This window comes from Canis lupus, chromosome 18 (genome assembly GCF_011100685.1).
Source record: "Canis lupus familiaris isolate Mischka breed German Shepherd chromosome 18, alternate assembly UU_Cfam_GSD_1.0, whole genome shotgun sequence".
NCBI classification, from domain to species: domain Eukaryota; kingdom Metazoa; phylum Chordata; class Mammalia; order Carnivora; family Canidae; genus Canis; species Canis lupus.
The window spans coordinates 37,634,847-37,647,346 of NC_049239.1; the positions used below are offsets into that span (position 1 = coordinate 37,634,847).

Genomic DNA, 12,500 nt, shown 5'->3' on the forward strand with positions numbered 1-12,500 from the left:
TTAGAAAAATAACTTTCTGAATAAAAGGGGGCGCGTTTTATTTTGTTGTCTTATTTCAGGAATCTGCATGGGGCTGCCGAAGAACGACCTGACACCTTCCCCGCAGGGTCCGTGGGTCGGAACGGGTCGAAGCGCACTCGGAGGAGGAGTCGGGAGCCCGCCCGGCGCGGAGCTGTTAGCTCACAGCGCGCACAGGACGAGGCCTTCAGCCACCGGAGGGGAGCGCTGCCTGCGAGCCCGGATAGCTCAGTCGGTAGAGCATCAGACTTTTAATCTGAGGGTCCAGGGTTCAAGTCCCTGTTCGGGCGGCGCTTCCCTTTTTCCTAAATAATTTAAAAATGAGAACAGCTTTCATAATCGGGTGCCTGTAGAGAAGGCAGTAAAGTCGTGGAGCGTGTAGGCTGCGAGTCCAGCCGCTGTCTCTGAAAAGCCTGGTCCCCGCGACGACGGACACTGCGAACCTTTGTGCAAAGGCCCCGGGAAAACTTGAGGTGCGTTGCTCGCGGGAGTTAAAGGGGCTGCTTTATTCTGCAACCTCGGGCCGGGCCGCGGGGTCCGAACTGCTGACGGCTGCATTCACAGCAAGGGGAACGGTTGCTTCGAGGCACCGCCCCCATCACTGTTCCAGGCTGACCCTCCCTCTGGGGTTCCCTTCCCGCCAAGTGTCTGCGGATATGCCGTGGGTCCTGCACCTACACGCCACCTTCCTTTACCTCCAAAGGATATTTTTGCATTCTGAAACAGAAGACGGGACCGTCTAGAAACCCATGCACCAGACAGAGTGCATGGAGTGATAAGGTTCCCTCTACGGGGAAGTCTTCTCTCTACCCTCCCTCCCCCCAAAGTGTGACCCTGAACACAGGGAGGCGTTGAGGCTGAGATGGCAGCTTCTGCTATGGGTGGTAGAGGGTCCTATTGGACAGAGTGCCTTCAAGGGGCTGGAATGGGACAAGTCCTGGTGTTGGAAAAACAGTAGTCCCCTGGCACCGACTACTGACAAGGGAAGGATTCAGCTCCTGAAAGATATTGCCGAAGCCGGGTTGTGGAGCCAAGAGCAGCTTAGGCTGCAGTTCACTAAGACTAAAACTAATTTCCTTGGGAGGTAGAGGGAAGGTGCATCCTGGCTTCACTAGAGATTGAGCCTTCCTTGCTTCCGTCAGGCAACAAAGGAGGGGGGATCTTGATCTCCTTAGCAGGATGGAGGTGGAGGTTGATTGAGGCAGACGCCCTCTTAGCTGATGGACTGTGGTACCCAGGGAGTCCGGATTAGTGGGGCCCGGCAGGGCCAGGCTGGAGGGAGCACTCAAGCCGGAGCCTAGGCCTTCATCCTCCACGCTGGAGTGCCTTACCCTGGGCCTACACAGACCCACAATCACCTCCAACTCTCCAAAGCGCAGCTTCCTCAGCAGGAGAAAGGGAATGCGGGAAATAGCATCCATCTTATGAACTTGTGATTTAATGAGGTCGTAAGGCATGCACAGTGCTTAGTGGGGTTTTGCCCCAAGGTAAACATTCAATACATTGTAGCAATGACCATTATTACTATTATTCAATATTCAGCAGAATTGTGATTATTTTCAATCTGGGAAGGAAACAAAAGATACCTTTCGAAACAGGTAAGGAACCATTCTGGAGAAACATACTCCCAACATGCCCAAGATCAGAAGCCTATCCACATTGATGTGACTCTGTCAGTTGGTATACTGCTGAAGGGTCAGCCCTGGTCACGGATCCACGTGAGGGCGCAGGGCACTGGGGGGGGGGGGGCAGTCAGGCTTCTTTGAAGACAGCGAATTGAGGGGCTCAGATGGCACCCCAGGGAGAGAAACAAGGTGGCTATTTTTCTTCGCTCTGGGGGAGTCCTTTGGGAAGTGATCAAGTGCACCTTTGGCAACCTTGAAAAGTGAAGTGTCTTTGAAGGAGCAGAGTGAGCTGGGACGTGGAGAGGAGGACAGGGGTGGAGATCATGGAGGCCTCCTACTTCCTCCCTCCTCACCCCGAGGTCACTCCCTCTGTCTTTCATCAAAGGGGGAAAAAAGGAAAAAAAACAAAAAACAAAAACCCAAAAAACCCTATGCCTGTCTTGACCAACATTTCTGGACTTTGGGGCCGGAGGGCTCTGGTTCAATTCTGGATGATTTGAGATGCATCAGGTATTTCATTTAGAAATTATCATATGAACATCCTCACGGCAGGGGTGAGGCGGGTGGGGATCGAGTGAGACCAAGTGGGTCATGCGCCGGGCGCACAGTAGGCCCTCGGTAAGAGGCTGTCTTTATCAGGGAGGTGCCTGGGGAGAGGTGGAGAAAGCATGAGGATAAACATGCTCAATTTTCCTCACATGGTTTTCTGGGGCTTTTTTTTCTTGCTTTCTTTTAAAAAATTTCCTTAACTGGATAGCACTACCTCTCGTCTTCGCCGAAATAGCTCAGTTGGGAGAGCGTTAGACTGAAGATCTAAAGGTCCCTGGTTCGATCCCGGGTTTCGGCAGGGTTTTTGCCGACACGCACCCCAGAACCAAGAGGGCCTTCCCGCCCAGTGCGCCTGCGCAGCGGCGGCCGCGCGGGTCTCTTGGTGCGCGTGCGCAGCGGCCTGGGTGGAAGGGCGGTAGGTGCCTGGCTCCTAGCGCGTGGACCCTCTCCCGCGCGTGCGCAGCGGCAGCGCAGGGGGTTCTCGGCGCCCGTACCCTCCTGTGCGCGTGCGCGACCGGGAAGAGGGTCCCTGGAGGGCTCCTTCCCCGCCGGGAGCCCCGGCGCCCAGTCCCACGGCGGCGCGCTAGGCTCCCTGAGCCGTCAGCTCGCCGGGCTCGCATGTTTTTCCCGTAGGCGACAGACGTGCAGACCCACAGCCTTAAATAATGTCTCTACAGCCAGAACCGAAAGCCCGGGCCCCGTCGGCGGGTCAGAAACCGGGTAAAGGATGCTTCCCAGCCGGAGATGTGACTCATAAGCGCCCGGCTCGATCCGAGAGTCCTTGGGAGCTGTTTTCTCACCGAGCCTTTTTTTTTTTTTTTTTAAGTTTTTTTATTTTTGGCTTTTGGGGCTCACCGCGCCTCTAATAAATGGGGCGCACTAACCGCCAGGAGCATCACTATCGCGACTGACGGGGGCGGGGGGCGGCTTTCTTGGTTATGGGTCTTTTGATGTTCCGGATGTAAAAGGAAGTTTCAAGTTAAAAAAAAACCATCTCCGGGCAAAGTGACATTCCAAAGTTGGAAGAGAAAGTGCTGGGCTTGGAAGGCTCGTTGGTAGGCGCTGTGCGCATGCGCAGAGCCCCCGTGGGGCTGGGGTCCCCGTGGGAACCCGCGCCTACCCAGCGCTGGACCCGGTGTGCTGCGCGGGTCGCCTCCCCCCCATCCCCCATCTCTTCCTCCTGCTCGTCAAGAGAGGTGTGAACAAAGTCTCAGATTTATCCTTGGAGCTTAAAATAAGCTCCGCCCGAACAGGGACTTGAACCCTGGACCCTCAGATTAAAAGTCTGATGCTCTACCGACTGAGCTATCCGGGCTCGCAAGAGGGGCTTCTTCCCGGCCCTATCCGCGGTGAAATAGGCCACGTGGCCGCTGTCTTTTTAACATTCTGAGTCTTTTTACTGATTCCCCGGGAGGTGAAACTGCAAAATGAAGATCTAGTGGGTGTTTGGCAGAATGCAACCCGACCTCTCCCATCAGAGACTGTAAAGAAAATACCTGCCTGCCTTAGCTGCCTCGCAGCTGGACAGCAACCCCCCTCCCCCCGAAGTGCTAGTCACCCTAAGGGGAGCATCCCCAGGGGAATCCTCAGGTTTAGGACCTCTGGGCGTGCTTCTGGGTGAGCAGCGGGTTTTTAATGCCAGCGTTGCACGTTGAAGAGCCCCGGAGCGTGTCGTGGGTGGGAATTATGAATAATTGATTAGGTTTCCAATCATCTATTCAACAGACATTCACCCAGTGGATGCCGCTCTTCAGCATTTAAGCAAACTTAGGCTGCGAAGACCCAGTCCTGGTCCTCGGGGCCGCGACAAGACACGCTTCCAGAAGCACCCAGTGTGGCGCTTTGGCGGTGGGAAGCTGGCTTTTGCAGCGTCACCAGGCTGACCCCAGAAGTAAGGGGCAGACAAGGCTTCCAGGAGCTGGTGAAGCCTGAACTGAGCTGTGAATGGTGACTGCAGAGGCCCCCGTAGACTTGGAAAGCAGAGGGACGAGCAAACAGAACGCACGTTCTCCAGGGAATCTCAACATTTTGCTGGAGCTCCCATTGAAAGATTTTGATCAGTTGGGATTTTATATCTTTTGGCAGCCCTGTTTACCCTGACACCTGTGTCCCGGGCACAGTTAATCTTTTCCTAAATTCTGCTCCTTGGTTGCCATGTCATTCCTTGAGGCATTGGGTAGGATCCCTTGAAAGGAAGGGAATCCTATGAGGTGGAACCTCACAACAGTTTTAGCCCTCCTTGGAGTTCAGAGACATTCCACCAAGGGGCCCCGGGAGGAATTGAGGCCTGCATTCTTTTATGAAATGTATATGATCGAGAATGTATCAGGAATGAAATGTATCGGGGAAGTAGGAGCAAAGTTTAAACAGGTAACACCTGTTATGGAAAGATATTCATGTTATGGAAGCGAAAACACAAGGCGCTAAACAATACTTATGGGGATAATATTTGTGGAAAACTGCAAGCGTCTCTATATGAATATATATTCTTTAATTATACATTTTGTATATTTGGGGTTTGCATGGTCATAAGAGATGCTTAAGGATAGAAAACAATTCAATAAAACGGCTACTTTTTGGGGAATGGCAAGGAGTTGTATAAGAGGAGGCTCTTACCACTTCCTTTAGGTACGTCTGTTACTGGATTTAAAAAATGTGTTTTCATAATAAAGGAAGAAAAAAAATGTAATGTGTTACATGAGTCCACCCTTTTGGGATCACACAGGCAGCCCTTCAGATCAAAGCATCCCTGATCCTGTGTTTTCTACAGATCCCAGCAGAGAGCAGTTAAAAGCACAAATTTTCTTTCCAGTGTGTGTGTGTGTGGGGTGTTCCCTCTACGTTTCATGGTTTGGGAGGAGAATTGCTTATTAGTATTGAAAAATCACAAATGAATAAGGTACAGTTTTCACAAAAGAAGATGTGGATTCCCTATGGATCAGATGGCATGTCTAGGTTCCACCAAGAAAACTAAAACCAGGCCCCCCCCCCCCCCCCCCCCAGAGGAGCTGCCTGGGCCACGAGTCAGTCTTGGGGGAGTTAGTGAGCCCAGGGCCTCACCTCTGCTTCTTACAACAGAGCCAGGGGCATGGCTCCTGCTGAGTGCGTGTGGGACAACACAAGGATTTGTTTCCTGTTCTCTTAGGACAAGACTAAATTGACAGGTACCAAAGACTGAGAACCAAAGTCTCAAACTGTATACAATCAAGTGTTTTTTTTTTTTTTTTTTTCCAATCAAGTGTTAACTGACTTAATCAGCATAGAGAGAGTTCACTGCAGCTGTTTATATTTAGTGCTTTTTCCCACTGGTTCTCCCCTCCCCCTATGACCCCCCCCCCTCCCATCCCCTCCTCTTGAAATGCCATCCTCTTCCCACTTTCCAAGTTTGTTTGGTTTGGGAAGTGCCCTGTGATCTTTAAAGACAGGGATGAGGACCTGCCCCAGAGATCCCTGCTTGATCCTCTCAGGATGGGGTTAGGTACTGGGCCTCTGAACCTGTCATTATTGCTCTGCCTGCCACAACATCCCTCTGGCTCCTGCATAATGGGTGTGTCTTTCCTCCTAGAATGTGTCTGCAGCGAGGCCGACAGACCCTCTATGTCCCCAATGCCTGGTCAGTGGCTGGCACAGATCAAGCTCTCAAAAACTGCTGTGAAATGAATGACGGCCATGGGTCAGGGAAAGCTTTTAGTGAAGGCTCAGACAGCAGAATTGGTTCTTTGGACAAAGTTTTGTTTGGCAGAGAGAGGAGGAGAACACTCCTGTCACGATGAATGATTTCCACAAATGGGATCAATTTGCCCTGAAAACGTTCTACGCCACTCTGTTGTGCCACCCTGTATAATTTACTTTATAGCCCTTAATTGCCACCAGAAATTCAGTTTATTTGCTTGTTAATAAACCATCTCTCCTGTCACTGTGATTTAAGTGCTGCTGGTGAGGACCTTGTCTTTTTTCTCGTCCTTATTTGTTTACTTTTTCTTAAAAAAAAAAAAAGTTTGCATTCCCATAACCGCAGCATTTAGAACAGTCCACCGCACATAGCCGGATTTTAATTAACTGTTGCAAAGGGTGAAGGTTTCTACTGCAGAAATGTGCCTCCCTCCACGCCCCCCCCCCCGCCCCAGGTAGTATAGTTTTACACAGACCTTTTCTTTCAGTTTTCTAAACCATCAGCTCTGAATTTGTGGCTACACGTTCTGTGGCGAAAATACTAACATTCAGATTAAAATGCCATTGCCAAGTAACCCTTCAGGCGGTCTCGGTTCTCGGTTGCTCTCATCCATCATCCTGTCTGCAGCCTAAAATTGCAAAATTACCGTTCACCATCGCTAAGCCCTGAGAAAACTCAAGAGAAGGGTTTCTTTTTATTATTTTTTTGGAAGGGCAGAAAAGTCTTTACCAGAAGTGGGGTTCGAACCCACGAGGATATGAATCCATTGGATCTTAAGTCCAACGCCTTAACCACTCGGCCATTCTGGTATCCCGCGAGCTTCCGCTCACTTTTAGATAACGTGAACAACACAGAGCTGCTGAAGTCTAGGTTTTTTTTTTTTTTACTGCTAACGTCAAAGCGATATGGGGGAGGAGGGGAAACCCCAGTGACTTCTCGTACCTCCCGCGTCTCATCACAGACCCTGGGGCCCCGAAGGCGACGGAGAACAGGCTCAGGTGGCGGGACTCCCAGCAGCGCCGAGCGAGAGGGTACGGCCGGGAGTTCCCCCCCGTGGGGCGGGGCGGGGGCGGGGGGGGGAGTGGGATGCGGACTTTGAAACGGGTGAAGGTGTTTGCTTCCCGTCGCCTGCTGTCCCTTACCAAAACAAAAGCGACTCTGGTGGGACTCGAACCCACAACCTTTGAATGCCTCCATCTGTCTAGAAGTCCAATGCGCTATCCATTGCGCCACAGAGCCAGGCACTGGCGCCCCCCTCCGCGCTGCTTACATCAAGGCAGGCGCCGCGCCGACCGGGACGCTCGCCGGGGCCCAGGCCGCGGCCGCCTGGGGGGAGCGCTGGGCCCGGCCGCCGAGCGGGGCGTGCGCGGGGGCGTGCGCGGCGGCGCGCCGGGCAGCCGGGGGCCTGGGCGAGGCCTTCCCCTGGGCCCCCGCGGAGAGCAGCCCGGCCCAGGGCGCGGCGGGCGGGGGCTGCGTGTGCACTTCCTCCGCCCCGGAGGCCCGCCGCTGCGCGCGGTTCCATAGTGTAGCGGTTAGCACGTCTGCTTTACGCGCAGAAGGTCCTGGGTTCGAGCCCCAGTGGAACCAGGGGGCCGCGGCTCTGCCTTTTTGCTTCGGGTTTCCCCTTTGCCAGCCAGACGCGGAGTTCCGCTGGGGCGGGCGAGGGGCGCCGCGGGCCGGCTCGGGCCTCCGCACCGGGCTCCGCGCTCCGCACCCCGCCCCGCCGGCCTCGTGGGCCCCAGTCCCGCCGGCGCCTGCGCACCTCGGCCGGCGACGCTGCCCCCGTGCGGCGGCTCTGCGGAGGTGCAGGCGGCCCGCCCGGCTCGGGTGGCGGCGGCGTCTCTCCGCTGCGAGGAGGTTCTTCTGTGACCCTCGGGCGGGGGCGGCTTTGCACCCTCCAGTACAGATGCTCATTCCCTTTATTAGCCACTTAGGATTTTTGTGCAAAAGATAGCGTACGGTAGGTACGCCCCCTCGCGCCAACGATATTCTGGAGATCTTTGTCTCCCGGCAAGTGCGCGCATCCTTTCGCTCCCCTTGCCGGGATGTATCGCGGCGGTTGATGGGCGCTGCCTGGTGACCTTGTGTCCCGTCAGTGACCTTTGTCCCACCTTACAGACCATGCCGTGGTGGATTCCTTCGGACTTGGCTGTGGGGTGGATCCGCATAAGGAGCAAGCACAGCAGCCCCCCAGTAGGTGTTGCCTAGGTGCCGGGGCGGGGTCGTGCTGGCGCGGGGAGCGCGCAAGGTCGGTGATGCTCTGGACCACCTGGACCGGGAAGACGCGCAGGCAGGCCAGGTGGCCGCCAGGGCCACGCCCGCAGGGCACAGCAGTCTCAACCTCCGCAGGCTTTTTTGCCTTAGAGAAGGGATTGCTGGATATATATATATATATATATATATATATATATATTTTTTTTTTTTTTTTTTTTTTTTTTTTCATTCTTATAGGAATATTGCGACTTTCACCTCCAAGGAGCTCCGGTCGCCAGCAGCACGCTGCTTGCTTCCCTTCAGTCTCTCAGATAAAATGCATTAACAGGCTTTGGGGCCTCTTTGCCTTTTGAAAGGGGAAAAATGTTTTAATTTATATGTCTTTTATCAGAGTAAGGTTGAATATTTTTTTCATATACTTACAAAACATTCTCTTTCCTCCCTATCGTCCTTTCTTCCCTCCCACCCTAGTATCTTTTCAATCTTTTTGTCCGAATTTCTACTCTATTGGTAATGTTTCCTTATTGATTATTAGGTGCTTTTCATAAATACCGATTTAGAGATGTTTTGCGAATGTATTTCCCAGACTTACCGTTTGCCCCTTTTCTTTTGAGATTTTTGTGCTATGCAGAAATGTAAGACTTTTTTTTTTTTAAATGTAAGACTTTTAATGTCGTCAAATTGATTATCCGTTTATTTATTTTTGAGGAGGGGCTTTAAAATTTCTTGCTTAGAAAATGTTTCCCTATTCTGAGATTATATTCCAAAATGATGCTATATTTTCTCCAGATTATTATTTACTTAAAATTTATCTGTTACATTTTTGGTCTTTTTGAAATCTCTCTAACTGGGTGCTATGGTCTGAATGTTTTTGTTTTGTTTTTTTTTTTAAAGATTTTATTTATTTATTTATTTATTTATTTATTTATTTATGAGACACACACACACACATACACATACACATACAGAGGCAGAGACATAGACAGGAGGAGAGGAAGGCTCCCTGTGAGGAGCCTGATGCAGACTTAATCCCAGAATCTAGGGATTGGGACCTGAGTTGAAGGCAGATGCTTAACCACTGAGCTACCCTGGTGCCCCTGAAGTTAAGGTATTTCTAAGGAAAGGGCCTTTAGAATAGTGGCATTTTAAATTTTTGCTTTTCTTGTGAGTTAAATTTTATTCGGTTTCCTTTGTAACTTTTCCATCAAAGAGGAAGCTCAGCCTTGAAGTTTGTCTCTCAAGGTTTTTAAATAGAGCACCCACCTTGCAGGGGAATGTCTTGTCATAAATCACCATATTTCAAGCTTCAAAAAGATAGGTTTTTTTTTTTTTTATAGGCCTGAAACTGTCAAGTATTTTTTTTCTGGAAAATATAAGAGAAAATCTTTGTGACTACTGTTTAGGCAAAAAAATTCTTAAATAGGCCATGAAAAGTGTCCCTAAGATTAATAATAAATTTAACCCCAAAACTTCTACTTGTCTAAAAATACTCTTAAAGAAAAAGACATGTCATAGATTGGGAGAAAAATATTTGCCAAAATCTTATCTGATAATTCTTGTATTCGGAATTTGTTAAAAAACAAAAACAAAAACAAAAAACCTCTTATGGTGCAATAATAAGAAAACAAACAACCTAATACAAAACTGGTTACAGATCTGAACAGACATTTTCCCAAAGAAGAAATACAAATGGCAGGCAAGTACATAGAAAGATACTCAACATTATTAGCCATTCGGAAAATGCATTGTAAAATTATACTACACACCTGTTAGAATGCTTAAAAAACAAAATCTTAATGCTAACAATACGAAGTGCTGACGAGGATGAGACGTAACTAAGAACTCCCGTATGTTGCTGGTGGGAATGCAAATGGTATCGCCTCTTAGGAAAAGAGTTTAGAAATTTCTGTAAAAGTAAACACACTTATTTTACCAGCAACCCGATTTTTAGGTATTTGTCCAAGAGGTGCGAAAACACACGTTTACACAGAGATCTACGTGTAAATGTTCATAGCAACATTAGTCATCATCTCCAAAAACTGGAAGCAAACGAAATGTCCTTGACTGGTGAGTAGGGGAAGCAGCCAAGCCATGGAAAACCATCAACATGAGGAAGGAATGAGCTCCTGATGCCCCTGGGAACAGGGTACATTTCAGAAGTGTCATGCAGAGTGGCATAAGCCATATGGGGAGATAGCCTTATGGCTTTCTGGAAAAGGGAAAACTGTAAGCACAGAAGACAGACCAGAGACAGCATTCTGGGAGCCTGAGAGGACTTCACATGATGCCCCAAGATCTCACGTCACTGAGGACGTTTTGCCTGTGGAGGTAGAGAGCAGTGTGGGTGCAAAGTGGCACAAGGGAACTTTCCGAGGTGATGGAAACACTCAAAATCTTGATTATAATGGTGGTTACATGACTTTATGCCTTAGTCAAGTCTCATAGAACTATATACCTTACAATGGTGAATATCACTGTATATAAATTATACCTCCATAGACAAAAATGTCAGGTTTCTAGCACAGTGCAGGCTTTCAGTAATGGAAACGGAATCAACAATCAAACATAAAAAAGTACTTATTGGAGGAATGATAGAATGGAGTGGAGACTGGAATTCAGATTGAGATCGTTAACAGTTTTATGTGAACTCTGGATAATTTTTTTTGCAGTCTTTTTCCATTTCTTGGGGGATAGTGGGCTAATAGAAGCTGAGTGATAGAGCAGGCTAAGTCGCAGGTGTGTCAAACCTCCAGATCCAGAAAGAGGTCTCTATGTGATTGTGTCTAAAGACACAGAGGAAATTTTTTTCTTTGTAATTTTAAAGAAAAAAAAATTAACTTCGCAAGGGATAAGGAGAAGGAATGGGTTCAAGGCATCAGAGGCTCCACATCATTTTCAAACTATTAATGGGAAGTGAGAAGTGAAAGACAGGTTAATGAAGTGAGAATTGTAGGGCCACTGAGGGGCTGCCCTAAGTGCCCTAACTTGAGAGCAAGCAGAGTTTGGAGACCACACTAGTCCCCTCCTCATCCTGAGTCAGGGGTGAGCAGGGAGGCGCACGCAGAGGAGAAATTTTAGAAGAAATCAGACATGAAAAAAGAAAAGGATGAGGGGGAGGGAAGAGAGAGAGAAACAGTGGGAGCCTAGAGAAGGAAAAGAAGATGGAGGAAGAGGAGGAAGGCAGGAAGGGAAGAAAGAAGGCAAAAAAAAAGGAAACGAAGAAGGGAGATGTCACCGTAAAGGGAGGTGTTGAGTGTCCTCTGCAGTTACTTCTGGTGTCACCCATCGTACCAGTTTTTAACAAACTTGCCTCTGAGGTCTTGGTCTTCAGGGTTGATGTTTCTTTTGACAAGTTCTATGTTAAAAAGGATGTAAACAATAACTGCTTTAACATGGTCTGGTGCACATTTTCATTTCTTTAGCAAAGGTGCGTGTTGCCTTGGATGTCAGTTCTTTCTCAAAGGCGTGGGATTTTTGCAAAGTGATTTTTCCGTGTTGTGAGGTTGGTCCAGCATGTGGGGCTGAGGAGGATGGGAGACCCTCCACCCTTTGGGACCCCTACCGTCGCCTACTTCTGTGGACTTTCAGCCTTCTAGAATTTCCTGGTTTATTCAGACAGGCCCACTGACCTTCAGGATTCAGAACATGTCTTTCCTATCACCTGTTCCCTGCGTGCTGACATTGGGCAGCGGTGGGAAAGGGACTGGAGCCGAGCTCAAGGCATGCTGTTCCATATTGATGGGTCTGAGGGTTTGGTAACTGGAACTGATGGTTTGGGGGCTTCACAAAGTCCAAGCAGACAGTACGCCCTGCCCAGTGGTTTTCAAGCTTTTTTCACTGAAGCACCTGCAAATAACTATGTTTTATTTACATCAAGACCACTATACTCTAGGACATATCTGAAATAAAGTTTTGAGTAAACAATGCTATTTTACTATTTGAAGAATTCTGTGCTCTTTTATTCTCCCCTTGACTATTCAATTTCATTAAAAAAAATGCATGTGCAGACCTACTAATGACATCACACCCCTTAGAGTTGGGGCAGTCCGTGTGGTGAGACAGAGGCCCTTCACACCAGGGCCGCCCAGAAGTGGGTGCGGATTCCTGGTATCCATGACAACTCTTGGATCTCCTGGAGATGGTGCCTGGGATGTTTGCATTTTAACTTAAACAGCTCAGTGATTCGATGCCCACTGAGGTTGCAGAACCACTGCAACGACACAGGCTGCTCCTCGCAGAGATTTCCAACTCTTATCTGTGGAGCCTTGAAGATGACCGCGGATGAACTCAGGGGGGACATCTACAGAGCTGCTCCTCTTGATCTGTGCAGGAGTTCACGTGCAACGTCGTTTCTGTTTCTCAGATCAACTCAGATCTCAGAAAGATCTGAGATTTGGGGGAAAGAAAATACATGTGATAAA

The 12,500-nt window shown here is 49.4% G+C and overlaps 6 non-coding genes across 6 annotated transcripts; 3 read left to right on the plus strand and 3 right to left on the minus strand.

Moving 5' to 3' along the window:
- The first annotated feature begins 235 nt into the window (after positions 1 to 235).
- Positions 236 to 308, plus strand: TRNAK-UUU. The gene has a single exon. It is a non-coding gene; the product is annotated as a tRNA-Lys (tRNA).
- Positions 309 to 2,417: 2,109 nt separating this feature from the next.
- Positions 2,418 to 2,490, plus strand: TRNAF-GAA. Its single transcript has one exon. It is a non-coding gene; the product is annotated as a tRNA-Phe (tRNA).
- A 944-nt stretch (positions 2,491 to 3,434) lies between these two features.
- Positions 3,435 to 3,507, minus strand: TRNAK-UUU. The gene has a single exon. It is a non-coding gene; the product is annotated as a tRNA-Lys (tRNA).
- A 3,084-nt stretch (positions 3,508 to 6,591) lies between these two features.
- TRNAL-UAA lies at positions 6,592 to 6,674 on the minus strand. Its single transcript has one exon. It is a non-coding gene; the product is annotated as a tRNA-Leu (tRNA).
- Positions 6,675 to 7,018: 344 nt separating this feature from the next.
- TRNAR-UCU lies at positions 7,019 to 7,104 on the minus strand. The gene is given in 2 exon segments: positions 7,019 to 7,054; positions 7,068 to 7,104. It is a non-coding gene; the product is annotated as a tRNA-Arg (tRNA).
- A 275-nt stretch (positions 7,105 to 7,379) lies between these two features.
- TRNAV-UAC lies at positions 7,380 to 7,452 on the plus strand. Its single transcript has one exon. It is a non-coding gene; the product is annotated as a tRNA-Val (tRNA).
- The last annotated feature ends 5,048 nt before the right edge of the window (positions 7,453 to 12,500 follow it).